At 42.5% G+C, this 17,654-nt stretch overlaps 1 protein-coding gene across 1 annotated transcript in view; it reads left to right on the forward strand.

Annotated features, from left to right (window-relative positions):
• LOC126175697 (phospholipid phosphatase 1-like) overlaps positions 1–17,654 on the forward strand; it is an 820,416-nt gene that overhangs the window by 216,273 nt on the left and 586,489 nt on the right. The gene's annotated exons all lie outside the window — the stretch shown is intronic.

The raw sequence follows: 17,654 nt of genomic DNA on the forward strand, positions 1-17,654 counted from the left end.
CTTGATTCCGTCCTTCATGTAATAACAATACAATATTGCCAATCGCGACCAATTCACATTCATACAACATACTCACACTCTTTCACAGTTGAGAGCATACCAATATTATATTTTTGATGTAAATGTTTACTTTATTTACTATCTTATCAGGGTGGTCTGCTGATCTAATTATTTATATATTCTTAGTCAGATTACTTTAATGAAACGGTATATGCAATAAGAATCTATTACTTTGACGTTAATTGTACATATAACATTTTTGCACGAAAATTGTTAAGTTAATCAAATTTTAAATATATTGTTGTACAGGTCATAATTTTTCCTAGCAGTTTCCAAAATGTACAAAAACAGACGTTGTAGTGTTATTTAAAATTCATTTGTTCAAATATAGAGTTTTGAAAAATGCGAGAAATTGCCAGTGAAGAGTTAATTTTTGAATAAAACAAATTCTTCCATACGGAATAGTGAATAAATACTGAAGATAATTACTAGTTCATTCAAGTTCACATTTGCAGAAAATGTTATCTCTGTCCGCGTAAAGTGTATAAAAAGTTTCGATCGATGTAAAATGAAAGCATTGTTCTCACAGCAATCGCTATTAAAATATTCAAAATGAATCGATGTTTTGGTACAATTTTAGCGTTACGTGGGTAATCTACATGTGAATAAATGACAGTAGCAAAATAGCAGTAAATATTCTATAATGCCTAGTTTCAATACAAGAGCGAGTTTCACTCTGGATCTACAGGATCTCTTCTGGTATTTTGTTAAGGTCAATATGCCTTGGTGAAACAATACAGTGACAAATTCTGAATTTACAGTCAAAATATGGGGAACCAACACCATGCCCTGTGTGTAGAACTGACCTTATTGCCAGAAAGGAACAGTACTGCACTGGGGAAAGACACAGTGAGAGTGTCATTGACAAATTTTAGATTTCGGTGAGACACTCGTAAAGCTCAGATGGCAAAATTATAGCTGTGAAAGGTAGATCTCTGTATTCGATGCACTGAATCGTGCAAGAAAATCTTTAGAAGTATTTCAGTATTGCTTTAACGTTTGAGGAGGAGTAGCACTGAACGACACAACGTTGCTACGGGGTCGTGCTGAAAAGTAACGTCTTCGAATTTTTTATGTAAAACTCTTAATGCTTATTAAGTAAAACAGATTTTATTAACGTTCTACATCTTTCTTGTTCACTCCTACATATCTGGAGTCCTCTGGCACTAGAGGAGTCCGAATTGTAGCATGTAACTTTACGGCGTGTAACGTAACTGTATCTGTGCGTGAAAAACAGTGTGATGTAATCGTGTTTCGAATTCTAAGAGTTTGCCCACACGTGGAGCACCCCCTCATTCAGTATAACAATGCCAGACCCCACACGAGCGCAGCGATAACTGCAAAATACGACGCCTTGGGTTCAGTGTCATCGATCGTCCTCCATACAGACCCGACTTGGCCCCATTTTCATGTAATAGGGAAACGTGGTTCTGCCTTGAGCAAACACAGATATTCAGTTTTAGTACCCAGTCATTTTTCGGAGAAGTTTCTACTATAACCTAATTGGTGTACAGTCTGGACCAGAAGACGTACCTTCAATAAGTACTTTAAGTTATTTCGCTAGCCTCGAGAATTTCTGCTTCTATGTAACAGATATTGGGAGATATTCGATTTATGTGTTTTTACCGCTTCTGTGTTCGCTTCTGTAAGATACTGTTTTAGTAAGAGTAACAGCTGCTACACTTATAGTTTGCCGATGTGAACAGCCAAGTACCGTTTGCAGCATGTTGAACAGTCCTTCCCTGATCACAAAAATTTTTATTCCAAGAAACTATACTATACACCGCTATGCTGAAAATGGTAGCTTAAACGATAGCATTTTTATGGAAACGTTTCCACGTGTGCTCCGTTAGTTGCCCGTACATATAGTACGTTTAGGCGATACTCAATTTCTCTCCGTGTATTTGGCAACATCTCTTCCGTCACTTCCTCTACAGCATTTCGTATTTCTCCTGTAGGAGACTGCTTATCAGAAACTGGTGAACTGGACACATCCTTAACATAACCCCACAAAAAGTGAAGAGGGACTATGTCTGGTGAACCTGGCGGCCAGGATGTTGGACCGTCTCTACCGTTCCATCTGTCCGGAAAGGTTGCATCCGAGAACAGGCCATCAAATAACCCCAGTTTGGTGGCCCTTCATTCTGTTGAAACACCACTCACCGTTGAAATTCCAGTAACTGGGATACAACGTAAAGTTCCAATATGCCCAGGTAAACTATTGCTCTAATGGTAGGCCAAGTGGGAAAGAACGGTTCAGTAATCTTGCGTTAAGCGACACCACACATAAAGTTACGGGCTGTCTCTTCTCTACCGTACAATCCGACGCCTTTGGTTAACTGTTGTCTATCATGCCCCATACAGTCCCGACTTGGTTCTATCCGATTTTCACGACACCCAGATCCGGACATTAGGCCTGTCTACTCTCTCGGAGATACGAAAAGTCGCTTCTTCGGAAAAACGATCTTTGTTAAGCTATCGTAGCAAAATCAGCAGGTCGGGGCCTGTCACCTGACTGAAAAACTTTCAGGAGTTGCATTTTGTATGCATTTAAAGGCAGCTGTTTGTGCAAAATGTTCACTGCAGTGCTCTGAAGTATGCCTGTTCCTCTGTATATACAGCTTGTCTATTTCCGTACACTTCCTTGAAATGCCGCATACACGGTACCATTAGTGTAGTTACTCACTCCAGATCTACCGCTTCTTGACTTGTTGCCACCGTTGCCACTGTTTTCAAATTTTTCGTTCTATGATGCTTTCCACTGCGGAACTGAACTGTAATAGGCGACCGCGTTTCATGGTACCACAAAAAAGATTGCACTTCCTACTACATAGACGCCATTGTGACAGTATCACTCCTAAATCAAGCTACCTGTAACGGTAAAAGTCTGGCGTGGGCCTTTCCATAGGTCTCAGTGCTAGTTTTTTCCTTGGTGAATTCAAGCGGAGTCCAGGTCTCGCAACGATGAGTCAGGAATGTTATAACGCACAGGTCGTAAACTGTTTTTTTTTTTCAGATTTATCGTTATCTTGATCTGGTGATTTCTGAATATTTTCCAACCCTAGTTTGATGGACCGGAATATTCAGGTCTTCTATCATCCCTCGCATACACGATCCAATCAAGACGAATGCAGGTGTTGGCCTTTTTCAGATGTCAGTGTAAACGTTTCTATCTGCAACCCGCGTGTTCAACGTGATTTTCGTTTTATAAATATTCAGAAAGAGCGCAGCTACCTTACGTTTGGAGATAATATTAGTAACCATAGACTGCTGTCCCTCTGACATTAGCCAATAGTACCATATTTTCCCCAAATCTCTAGTTCTTCGGCATTTTTCCGTGGATTTGAATCTTACAAATTCACTTTCTACACTGCCATTTTCATGGCAAATGTGAACGTCTTAGGTGAGATAGTCATCTTTCCTGAGGTCACTTTCTGTGGAGAAAGCATCCACGCGTTCGTCGAAACTGAGGATGAAGGAAAGGAGCAGGGAACAAAGATGTCTTTAGAATCGGAGTTGAGGATGTAGCGTTAGTGTTGTACATCAGTTACTAGGCTTGACTAAAAAGCAATACCTCCACCTTCCTAACTCGTCAACAGTTGGCAGCATTGGTATGCGGCAGGTACTGGCTTGTTCCGTAGCCTCTTCTATGCAGCTCCAGTTGGCGAGAAGCCTTAGCATTGAACGGTTGTGTTGTTACAGTGTAAAGTATGGAACCTTGCGCAGGCGGTAGGTCAATGCGATTTAAGGAACGTGCAGTCATTGAATTCTTGACAGGAGAAGGTTTCACCCCAAAGGTGATTCATCAGAGAATGAAAGCAGTTTATGGTGATTGTATTGATGTGAGTACTGTACGTCGTTGGGCGAGTAGACTTAAAGATGCTGAGGCGTGAACGTCTGACCTACGTGACAGAGTTGGACGTCCTGTGACAGCGAACTCCGAGTTTCACAAGAAAAATGTTGACAGATTGATTCAGAACGAGCGTCGTATCACAGAGAGAAATTGCAAGCATAATCGACGTTTCACAAGAACGTGTGGGTCACATAATTGCTTTGCTTGGCTATCGGAAGATCTGTGCACGATGGGTACCCCGGATGCTGACTCCTGAAATGAAAGCGCACCGACTTGAAATTTGCCAGGAACTCCTCTCGCGTTACGAGAATGAATATGCACTGTACTCACATCAATATAATCACCATAAACTGCTTTCATTCTCTGATGAATTCTCCTTTAGGGTGACACCTTCTGCTGTCAAGGATTCAATGACTGCACGTTTCTTCAATCGCATTGACCGACCGTCTGCACAGGGTTCCATACTTTACACTGTAACAACACAACCGTTCAATGCTAAGGCTTCCCGCCAACTGGAGCTGTAGAGAAGAGGCTGCAGAACAAGCCAGTACCTGCCGTATACCACTGCTGCCAACTGTTGAAGAGTTACGAAGGTGGAGGCATTACTTTTCATCAACCCTCGTAGATATACGTTAACACTTTGCGCAACTAATGCCTCCAGCACCGCTATGTGACTGGCAGAATCCAATCACTTTCCGGAATTGACGACCGCTGCGCAAAGAGGCTTGTGACACTCGTTAGGGTTACGGATCACTTCTCAGACGGCAAACATATGGTGTGCTGTACAAACGCAAATTCAGAATCGTGACGGAGCAAGGTGGCGCAGTGGTTGGCACACTGGACTCGCATTTGGGAGGACGACGGTACAAACCCCTATCCGGTCATCCTGATTTAGATTTTCCGTGATTTCCCTAAATCGCTTCAGGCAAATGCCGGGACGTGTCCTTCGAAAGGTCACGCCGACTTCCTTCCCAATCCTTCCCTAAATCGAAGGGACTGATGACCTCGCTCTTTAGTCCCCTCCCACGAGTCAACCAACCAACCATCAGAATTGTGTTTGCTCTTTGAGGAGTGTGCAACGAAGTATGAAACTAATTTAATTGAAGATGATCCTATTGATAAACTTCATACAGCACTGAAAATTGTTGGAGCTATAGTTGTGGGCACTTAGAGAGATCTGTGCATATACAAAGACCAATAATTTGAAGAGGAGACTTGGGTTGATGCATATTATTTATGAATATTCTTATCAATGAAGAAAGAACACAAAGTATTGCGAAGAAATTGATTGTGAGAAGTGGCGTTTACATTGAGCACGTTCTTTCGTTGACCGTCTTACCTTTGGAAAAACTGTTCTGTTACGGCAGACGTGAGTGATAAAAAGAACCGTATTTATACTGAAAAGGAGTTACGTGACAGAGTAACAGCAACAAGCGATTAACGGCGAACTTCATGAGTACTGCAGTGACGGTCGTGCTTCTACGGATGTCGCTCCCTCTGCCGCCACCAGCAGCCATAATGGCGATGGTAAGCTTGAAGATGATCTGAGAAAAGGATCGAAACCGGTTCCTAACAAATAAAAAATCTGAAAACGCTATCGAAACTGTTTTAATTAATTTTTATCATTTTATACTGATCACTGTACTCCAATCAACAATGATTTCTGAAATCACTCATCGAAACCTATAGGGTACTTCCCATTGGCCTAGAATCATGAAATTTGGCAAGAAGCAATGTTCCACAATAAATGTAAAGCGAAAAGTTCTAACTTGTTAACTGGTAATTATATCACACGTGAAAGCGTTTGTTTGGTCATTTGTTATCCGACTTCAAACTTGAAATTAAAACATCCTCAAAATTCTTGGAATCCCTGCGACCAATGTCTTGCGAGAATCAATGTTGATAACAGGCAAAAATCGTCAATATCTTCGATTCCCGGAATAGATAAACTGTCTGCATTCATAACTAAATTTGCACGGAACCCTCAATGCGCGAGCCTTATTCGCACCTGGTCATGTTTTCTGTATGTCTTGTGATTATCGCGCAGTCTTTTCCTGAAAGCCCAGAGTTACTCTTGAGTTGCGTGAAATTTGTAACAAGTGGTAATATTCGGGTTTTAGATGACTAAGGCCATGTTCAGATGTAAAACACGGAATGAATGGTAACTTGGCATCAGCTGGTCGTAAAATACGTGTCTAGACTGTAGTTTGTTCATAGAATTATTTTCCTCTTGCGAAACAATTCTACACTTCTGTGTAACTGCAAACTGTTAATTTGTTTGATTATATTCTACTATTAGTTACAAATAGAATGTCACTGAAGTTTTCTGCAGCATTAGTCACAATGATAATTCAGGTACAAATCGAAAGAATTACTCTTTAAGCAACCGTTGGAGATCACGAGTTTTTTTTATATCAAAGAAGTCGGCGAAGAGTTTTATGAACCTCTGAAAGAGTGGGATTTGAGGTCGAACTGTGTAACGACAGCGAATCTCAATACAGCTATGGGGCAGCTGACGCCTGGAATCCATGCAACCAACTGTACTTCCTCGTCGTGCCGTGAGTGTACTCTTTGTGTGTAGGCGTCACGGACAAAAAAGCCTTCCAATAATCAGGAAGACGTTGTTTTAGTAGTTCAGTCTCATTTACATATACGATATTGCAGTGCCTGTGTTGTTCAGAGAAACAACTCAGTCATTGCAATATCGTATTTATCCACCGACACAGGCCAAGCGACTTTTAGTTAAAATGTCTCCCCCATACAGGAATATACATAATGAACGTACGAGTGCAGGTTGTAGACACATGTTTGACAACAAATGGAAGTTTGAGTCTGATCATGAGTCATGATCGGATAGCCTAACGGTAAGGCGACTGCTCGCAATAAGCGGGTAATCTGGGTTCTAGTCCTTGTCCGGCACGAACTTTCATCGTCGTCATTTCATTATAAAGCTGATGGTTGTCCACATTCGCAATTGCGAATACATTTCATGTGCCATATACATATATACCTTAAATACCATTTCACTCATGAGGATAATATTGTCCTATTGCGAAGTGGGGGAATAATAGAGCACACTGTCAGCTTACAGCAGATTTGTCGGGTCTGGTGGTAAAGCGCGTGCCTGGAAACAAACAGATAGCGCAATCGAATCCTGGTCGGACCACAGAAATTTTCAGTCTACCTATAATCTAACCTCCTGCTTTCAACAACGTGAGGGTCATCACAAGCAACACGTTGTTTGGATTCCATGTTACATTGTAGGTCCTTTTCCCTGATTGGATAACTGTGGTATGTTGGGGATGCACAAGACGCCGAAAAGGTGTTCAGCTGAAACACTTGCACCTGGCCATTGGGCCACACGATGTTATCACATCATCAGATTTTAAAATAAGACACATTTCTCTTACACACTACGCCAGGCTAAAGTGAGGCTCGTTCTGGTTCAAATGGGCTCAGGTCATCAGTCTCCTAGAACTTAGAACTACTTAAACCTAACTAACCTAAGGATATCACACACATCCATGCCCGAGGCAGGATTCGAACCTGCGACCGTAGCGGTCGCGCGGTTCCAGACTGAAGCGCCTAGAACAGCTCGGCCACTCTGGCCGGCGCTCGTTCTGGCGTGGCTGTCAGAACAACATAGGTAATGTCGCAGTTATTTTCGTGGACTCGTCAGTCGTGTGTAGTATACTGAAATTAGATAATTTTATGGTAGTTGTTGACCCCAGCCCCAACCCAGTTTTGTGTCATCTCCTGCATATCAAGTATTCCGGGCGGTTCCGTGAGTCTGGGTATCGTTCAATTGCACTGTGCATCCCATTAGCAACGAACTCCACTTCCACACTTCCGGTCGTCAGGAGCCATATGATATACGCAGTACGCTTGCATTACCTATAATCGCGGCAGCAATATTCACTGGTTTTAGGTCTTAGCGTTTCCATTATCACTCTTTTAAAATAATTTTCTTATTAAATTCACAAAACTCAAGTGTAATTCTTGATGTACTTTGCTGCCCCGTACATTTTACGAAAAATCTAGAGTTTTCATACCTCTTCAAATCCACTGCGTAATGTCATTATAAGTTATGCAATTTTAATGTTAACTTGTTCTATTTCCTTTTTGAGCTATCCATTGAACATTATTATGGTGATGTTCTAGTTGGTTTTCTGAACTACCTCAAAACTTGCCCTGTTACATTACTCCATTATTTCAGGGACATTATTTGCGCTAGGGGCAAACCGTACAATGTTTATCTGCAAAACAGATGCGACTAACACAGAATCCAATCAAATTAATGTTACCACCTATCAAAAGTCAGAATATCCTTCCCCAGGGTAGTGTTATAGGCCCTTTACTGTTCCTTATCTATATAAACGATTTGGGAGACAATCTGAGTAGCCGTCTTATGCTGTTTGCAGATGACGCTGTCGTGTATCGACTAATAAAGCCACCAGAAGATAAAAAAACTGCAAAACGATTTAGAAAAGATATCTGAATGGTGCGAAATGTGGAAGTTGACCCTAAATACCGAAAAGTGTGAGGTCATCCACATGAGTGCTAAAAGGAACTCATTAGACTTCGGTTACACGAGGAATCAGTCTAATCTAAAAGCCTTAAATTCAACTAAATACCTAGACATTACAATTAAGAACAACTTAAATTGGAAGGAACACAGAAAATGTTGTGCGGAAGACTAACCAAAGACTGCGTTTTGTTGGCAGGACACTTAGAAAATGTAACAGACCTACTAAGGAGACTGCCTACACTACGCTTGTCCGTCCTCTTTTAGAATACTGCTGCGCGGTGTGGGATCCTTACCAGATAGGACTGACGGAGTACATCGAAAAAGTTCAAAGAAGGACAGCACGTTTTGTATTATCGCGAAATATGGGAGAGCGTCACAGAAACGATACAGGATTTGGGCTGGATATAGTTAAAAGAAATGCGACGGAATCTTCTCATGAAATTCCAATCACCAACATTTGAATGCGAAAATATTTTTGTTGACACCGACCTACATAGGAAGGATCGACCACCACGATAAAATAAGGGAAATCAGAGCTCGTACGGAAAGATATAGATGTTCATTCTTTCCGCGCGCTATACGAGATCGGAATAATAGAGAATTGTGAAGGTGGTTCGATGAACCCTCTGCCAAGCATTTAAATGTGTTTTGCATAGTATCGATGTAGATGTAGACACATAGGAAGAGTGTCAATGAGGTTCTGGAAGGTACCGACAGGGATGTGGATCCATGCCTACTACAGTACCGCGACCAGCTGCAATAGAGTTCTTGGTTGAAGATCCAGGTTGGGTTTAAATCCAGGGAGTCCGGTGGCCAGGGGAGTACGGTAAACTCATTCTGGTACTCTTTGACCCACGAACGTACACTGCGAGCTGTGTGACACGTTGCATTGTCTTGCTAGTAGACGCCATCGTGCCGAGGAAAAACGAACTGCATGTAGGCTTGGGCCATGGTCCCCAATCACGGATGCATACATTTGTTGATCCATTGTGCGTTCCATAACGACGAGATCACCCAGGGAATGCACCGAAACATTCCCCAGACCGTAACGCTCGCTCGTCCGGACTGGACCCTTACGATGATTGTTGGGGGCCCATGCACGCTAACGACCATCCTTCCGCTGGAGCAAAAGCGTGATGCATCTGAAAATGCCACCTATCGCCACTCCACTCGGTGGATGCCCAGTTGCGGTAGTGGCGTGCAAATTCCAGCATTCGTCGGCGATGAACAGCAGTCAGCATGGGTGCACGAACCGGACGCCTGCTGCGGATGCGCATATGCAGCATCGTTCGCTGAAACGTCGTTGAGGAGACAACATTCTTGGTTCATCAGGGCGGTCAACTGCTCGACTGTTGCACGTCTGTTCCCCCTGTACACATCTTCGCAGCCGTCGTTTAGCTGTGTCATCAATGGCCTGTGGTGCACCAGTGTTGCCTCTGTGCCGGTTCTGGATGAACAGTTTTGCCATGCACTATATATTTTAACCATGGTTAACAGTTTGTAGACATAGCAGTTTCGGAAATGCTTCAGCCCTTGGCCCGAAAGCCAATGGTCATGCCCTTTTGGACGTCAGATATATCGCTCCGATTCCGCATTACGATAACGACTGCACGCCAGACACACATATATATATTAGCAGTGGAGGGTATATACACAACGACAACGACTACACTGTTTACCGCGTCCCCCAGACACGCATATACAGGTTGGTCCATTGATAGTGATCGAGCCAAATAGCTCACGAAATAAGCATCAAACGAAAAAACTACAAAGAACGAAACTCGTCTATCTTGATGAGGGGAGCCAGATGGTGCTATGGTTGGCCCGCTACATGGCGCTGTCATTGGTCAAACGGATATCATGTGCGTTTCTTAAAATAGGAACCCACATTTTTATTACATATTCGTGTAGTACCCAAAGAAATATGAATGTTTTAGTTGGACCACTTTTTTCGCTTTGTGATAGATGGCGCTGTAACAGTCACAAACGCATAAGTGCGTGGTATCACGTACTGTGTGTAAACTTTTAGATGGCAGACCTCTCCCTAGTCCTGAATCGGTAGAAGTCGGTAAACGTCGGGAGGCTTCGGTAGGCACGCAGTTTCGACTGCTGCCGACAGTACGTAGCTGACTGTGTTGTACAAGGTAGCCATTGTCGTCTGCTTCGTTATTGTTTTGTGCTGTACTGTTGTGCGTGTTTTTATTGTGCAGTTGTGCTAAACATTATCAAAATGAGTGAAGAGGCAGTTGCTGGCCCATCTCGGGAGTCGCCAACAACCCCTACCGGTAGGCCTACGGTTAGAAGGAAACCAGTATTACGTAGCGATGCTCGCAAAATTATATTGCGTGTTATTGAATGCTGCGAAAGGGAAAGGGAGCAGAAAAAATTGCTTCACCCCATTTACAATTCTTCAGTGAGAGCTGCTACATACACAGGACAAAGCATGCGTAGCACTGGAAGATTCAAACAGTTTTCCAAGAATCATCCTGGCGTATCACCACAAACGCCTGGCAAGAAAAGGTGAATTTCCATTTCAGATACTTTGTTCGCGATCACTTTGAAGGAGCCCCCTATTTCGTCCGAATTACCTTGTATTTCATTTTTGCTTGCTACCGTATTGCTTTGTATGGAAACACCACTGGTTACTGTATTATTTCGAAACACATTCATATTACAGTACTTTGCAATTGGATGAATGGTTTGTGAGCGCACAGTAGACAAACATACATACATACATACATACATACATTCATTTACATATATATAGATTTTAATGTACATGACGATTTCAGTTTCGTTTACGAACAACATTTAAAGCGAGTTTTACTTCCAAGCCTTTCGTCTGCTTTCGTATAAGCGTGACGCGCAATTTGTAGTGCCAGCACTGCAACTGGTAGGCGTGCCTTGTCCCCCCCCCCCCCCGCCAACGGCTCCTCCCCCTCGCCAGCCAATGCTTGCTTCCTCCTCACTCCGCACTCCCCTCACAACTCTGCCGTCTTACAGTTAACACACTGTAACATTCCGCCAGTGCGACGGTATTTGCTTCGTCATACATTACCCGTGTTAAAATGGACCGTTTACCAATTGCGGAAAAGGTCGATATCGTGTTGATGTATGGCTATTGTGATAAAAATGCCCAACGGGCGTGTGCTATGTAGGCTGCTCGATATCCTGGACGACATCATCCAAGTGTCCGAACCGTTCGCCGGATAGTTACGTTATTTAAGGAAACAGGAAGTGTTCAGCCACATGTGAAACGTCAACCACGACCTGCAACAAATGATGATGCCCAAGTAGGTGTTTTTGCTGCTGTCGCGGCTAATCCGCACATCAGTAGCAGACAAATTGCGCTAGAATCGGGAATCTCAAAAACGTCGGTGTTGAGAATGCTACATCATCGATTGCACACGTACCATATTTCTGTTCACCAGGAATTGCATGGCGACGACTTTGAACGTCGTGTACAGTTCTGCCTCTGGGCAAAAGAGAAATTACGGGACGATGACAGATCTTTCGCAAGCGTTCTATTTAGCGACGAAGTGTCATTCACCAACAGCGGTAACCTAAACCGGAATAATATGCACTATTGGGCAACGGAAAACCCACGATAGCTTCGACAAGTGGAACACCAGCGACCTTGGCGGGTTAATGTATGGTGCGGTATTATGGGAGGAAGGATAATTGGCCCCCATTTTATCGATGGCAATCTAAATGGTGCAATGTATGCTGATTTCCTACGTAATGTTCTACCGATGTTACTAGAAGATGTTTCACTGCATGACAGAATGGCGATATACTTCCGACATGATGATGTCCGGCACATAGCTCGCGTGCGGTTGAAACGGTATTGAACAGCATATTTCATGAGAGGTGGATTGGTCGTCGAAGCACTGTACCATGGCCCGCACGTTCACCGGATCTGACGTCCCCGGATTTCTTTCTGTGGGGAAAGTTGAAGGATATTTGCTATCGTGATCCACCGACAACGCCTGACAACATGCGTTAGCGGATTGTCAATGCATGTGCGAACATTACGGAAGGCGAAGTACTTGCTGTTGAGAGGAATGTCGTTACACGTATTGCCAAATGCATTGAGGTTGACGGACATCATTCTGAGGATTTATTGCATTAATGTGGTAGTTACAGGTAATCACACTGTAACAGCATACGTTCTCAGAAATAAGTTCACAAAGGTACATGTATCACATTGGAACAACCGAAATAAAATGTTCGAACGTACCTACGTTCTGTATTTTAATTTAAAAAACCTACCTGTTACCAACTGTTCGTCTAAAATTGTCATATGTTTGTGATTATTACAGCGCCATATATCCACAACACGAAAAAAGTGATCCAACTAAAACATTCACATTTCTTTACGTACTACACGAATATGTAATAAAAACGGGGATTCCTATTTAAAAAAAAACCGCAGTTGATATCCATTTGACCTATGGCAGCGCCATCTAGCGCGCCAACCATAGCGCCATCTGGTTTCCCCCTTGAAGCTAGATGAGTTTCGTTCTTTGTAGTTTTTTCGTTTGGCGCTTATTTCGTGAGATATTTGGCCCGGTCACGATCAGTGGACCATATATAGTGTAGTCGTTGTCGTATATATACCCTCCACAGCTAGTGCTGCCACACGCCGTCTATGAGTTGTTATTGTTCGTTGAGGCTGAACTTAGGCGGTAGTCACATTAATGAGACTTGCCTGCGTATATGTTCCTTTAATAAGCCATATTCCTTCTTCGCTTTCCGGGTTAAGTACTTGAAAACTTGCTGTAGAGTCGCCGAGAATTGCTTTGGTAATGTGGAATCAGTTTGCCTGACTCAGTTCAGTTTTCTATTTTTCACTATTATCATGAATAGTGAATACGGAATGAATACTACAGTAATGACGTATTTACTCTTGAGTATGTTCACATAGGTTGGACCAGTGATTAGCTTCTCAGGGGCTGCTAGAAAAGATTTGCTGGGGATTAAATCAAAAAGGTTCTCAAAGAATCTGAAGCTATACGAAACGATAATCCACATTCATAACTCCGTGGCATGATTTCGTCAACCACTTGCATGTAGTCCATTTTTCTCTATCAGTTTATAGCCAGCCTGTTTCTTTGCTGGCTTAAATTAAATCCTTCTCTTTCAATTCACGTGGTGTGTGTATTAAAGTGTCGTACATTCTTCTTTCTCTGCGGGAAACATCCACGTGGTACTCGAAAACTTTCACGAGTCTCACGACGTCGCAGATGTTTCCTTTTGTAAAACGTCCGGACACACATGGAAGTCCGATGTTTACACCGATTGTTGACCAGGGGCGTAGCTGTTTGTCGCCGTCGGCGTGCACTGTGAACGGATCGGCAGCTGCGAAGCAGTCGCGCACACAAGCAGAGAGGGCCTAGCTGACTCGCTCCTCCGCCTCCCATTGTCAGGGTGATTGGCTGTTTCGCCAAACACTTAGCAGCCTTTCGCATCCGTGTTGGTAAAGGCGCGGCACAGACGAGGCCCCTATTAGAACTGTGCTTAACTGTGCAGTTGACAACCGGATTTTGATTAACTGCCATTTTGTCCACACGGGAGGCACCTATCAGCTCTGATCCATTAGGAAGGAAAAAGTGACCGCGATAATTCAAATGAATGTGTATAATTATTCGTATTTCAAATGGCTCTGAGCACTATGGGACTTAACATCTGTGGTCATCAGTCCCCTAGAACTTAGAACTACTTAAACCTAACTAACCTAAGGACATCACACACATCCATGCCCGAGGCAGGATTCGAACCTGCGACCGTAGCAGTCGCGCGGTTCCGGACTGAGCGCCTAGAACCGCTAGACCACCGCGGCCGGCTATTTGTATTTGTAACATTAGTAAGTACTGTGCTGTCACTATGTTATATAACATTTTTGTGCGCTTGGAGCTACTTTACATTCTGAATAAAATGCTCCCAGTTACGGTACCGCGTCGTAATGTTGCTTATGAAGCCAGCTTTTTGACCAGTGTAAACTACAATGGCTGAAACAATAGCTTTATAACCAACATGACGAAACCATCACATAGCCAAAACGTTTTACTGTCATGGACTCCACATTCCCGCCGGCTGACACTGTTACAATGATATAAGGAACCTTATAGACAGGTGTGGATCCAAGAGGGAATCATGGGAGTCATGACCCCCTCCCCCTGTCCCCTTCTGAAAAACGAATTTCACCTGAAACGTTTGTACAGTGTGATTCACACCCCTACATATGGGTTTTATGCAACGTTCAATACCTTCAAATACCACATGCCAAGTTTTCATATTCTATCGCTTGTTACGCGCAAACTACTACTCCTACAGAAGAAATGAACAGGATCTTTTTCTAGGAAATTTAATGTAGTTAAATTTTGTACTGGCATACGTTTTCGCTGGAGGTCGTAATTTTCGAATTATTCAAGAAAAACATACAAAAGTTACCTTTGAATGCGTTTTTCTTGAATAACTCTAAAACCGTGGTCCCTATATAGTACAAAATTCAACTGCAATAAATTTCTTACACAAGATTCTGCTCATTTTTTCTGTTAAGACTAACAGTTTGCGACTAGCGAACGAGAGAATATGAAAATTTTTCACGTGGTTTTTGAAGCTGTTATGGGTTGCATAACGCCCATTGGTAGGCGTGGCTGAATCACTCAAGGTAAGTGGTAGTCATATAAAAACGAGGCAGATGGAAAGAAGTAAGTAAATGGTTAATTACTTGAAAAGTAATCGCCATAACTGTTAAGACATTTATCTCACTGTGAGAAAAGACGAATAATGCCTTCAGAAAAAAAGTTTGCATTTGCCTACGGAATCATGATTGTACCCAGGTATTCACCTCTTCGTCCGAAGCGAATCGACGGCCACGAATGTCTTTCTCCAAGATCCCAAAAACATGGAAATAGCATGGGGAGAGATCGAACCTGTATTGAGGGTTTGTAAAGACTTCCCAGCTAAATTTCTACAGTGTGATCGAAACAATCTTGGCAGCATGTGGCCATCAATTTGCTTAGGATGGAGAGGTGGGCACCTGGGTACAATTATGGTTTCGTTGGCAACGTGAAATGATTTTCCATGAAGGCGCTGATCGTGTTTTCTCACAGAGAGATAAATGTTTCAACCGTTATTATGGCGATTAGTTTTGATTAAACAGTTTATTTCCTTTTTTCGTCTATCTCGTTTTCATTTGACTGCTCGTTATATTTTTGTATACACGGTGGTTCAGATAAGCTGTTCACATCATGTATTACCGGGACCGATTAAAGTATCGGTATTCTGTTTTCACGCTGATGCATTGTGAAAAGACGCCATTTAACGGCGTATAATCTCTTTTTATAGCTACATTAATTACAGAGATATCGACATCAACTTCGCTTTTTCAAATAGAACCACTGTAATATCTGCTGCCAGTATCGTGGTTCTTAATGAGACGAATTCAACAGGCGTTTCACTCTTCAAAATCCTATTAATGATTTCAGAGTAATAACAATATTTACAGCTTAGAGTATATTTTGAACATGGAAATAATTAGTGTCTTATGTCGAAGTTCGTCATGTCATACGCAAATAAGGAAATAAATCACGTCGGATAGGAGGAAGAAGAGTGTTAACACCGACGCGATACCAGTCTAACAGGGCGCGGAGGAAATGCATCTTTCATTGTCTCTATCGTTCACGAGTGTCGAATGCTGGTTATATGTAAAACATAAATGTCTTTCGCAAACCAGTAGAAACAAGGTATGATACTTTACGGAGAATGCAGAACAAAGACGAAGAGAAAAGATATGTTGGGGGAAGAAAGTTACCCTAACTAACGGCTTCAAACAAGAATCGCAGTCAGCGAATGTGCAAAAAATTATTATTGTAAGAACACTGGAATACTGTGCAGAGGATAAATAGGAAGCCTGTAACGAGCGGAGTGAACGAAACAGACGAGACAGCCCAGTGTTGTTTGGATTGTGCACCTTCTATCCGTATCATTTGTCAGTTAACCAGCTGATATACCAGCGAGATTGCAGGAGATGCGTGGAATTCTGTCTCTCGGTTCTGATGCGACGTCGGGAGGGTAGATTCTTTCCTTCAAGAATTCTATTTACCGGTGAAGCTATCTTTGCAAATCTTGGAAAGTTGAACGTAAGAAATTAGCACTATTCGGCCGCTGAGAATCCGCACTGTCTGAGGAAGGATTTAAAACGTGACATTGTTGCAGCATGTTGTTATGCTATGGAAGTAATCTCTTCAGTGTTCCAGAGGTTCTTGCACCAGGGAGTACAAACGCGTATTGCCGTATACGGTGTACATATTGAATACTTCTTGGCATAAAAGAAGTTTTAAATAAGTATTTGTAAGCACATTCCTTTGCGATTTTATTTTTCTGCCATCGCTGGTGCAATTTGGCAATGGTAGTACGTATCTAGATATTCAGCTCACCATGTGCGCTATTCTTTCAGACCTCTGGTAGAAAACAAGAGCAGAACTGTTACCGCACAGTATTGGTGAATCATCCTTGGAGCCATCCCCTTTACCTTCCAGTTGGTGTGCTGGTCGAGCCACATGTAGCCTTGCGTGCTTAGGATCAGTTAAAAATTAAACTGTTCTAAACTGTTCCGCTTTTGTACGCAGATTCTTAACTGCGTCGAGGTGAAGCGCCCACCAGCCTGACTTGTTAGTTCCTTGTAATAACACAGACATAAGCCAACAATGGAGTGCGTGTTCAGAGGAGGTAAGTCTCGTGTTCTAAAAGCAATTTCTGTTTTGATGAGTGAAATGCCGTTGGATTTTTCAGTTTTAGAGGTACGATACCAGCCACATAAATTACTATAGTTCCATTTGAAAAAGATTGGTTGCTACCGATATCCATAATAAAATACCTGGTAAAAGAAACTATACGTCATTAGTCACGGCATTCTCTCAGTTCATTTGAGTGATTACGGTTCAGTAAGTATTTAGGATGAACGACCTTGTACATAATTTTCCAAATTTCAAGGTTAACTGTCGGAGAATAAAGTTGCAAGGACACTAAGGATTTCGAAAATGTCAAGGTGTTATACACATTACAAGTTATATGTAGCACATAACTTTTAAATTTCTTGTGCAGGGTGTGCCCACATGAATGAACTCCAGACATGACACGGAGTATTATAGCCTAGTAAAGGCTCACATTCCCATGCTGACCGCACCTACAATAAACAACGAAACT

Source organism: Schistocerca cancellata, chromosome 3 (assembly GCF_023864275.1).
Source record: "Schistocerca cancellata isolate TAMUIC-IGC-003103 chromosome 3, iqSchCanc2.1, whole genome shotgun sequence".
Lineage (NCBI taxonomy): Eukaryota > Metazoa > Arthropoda > Insecta > Orthoptera > Acrididae > Schistocerca > Schistocerca cancellata.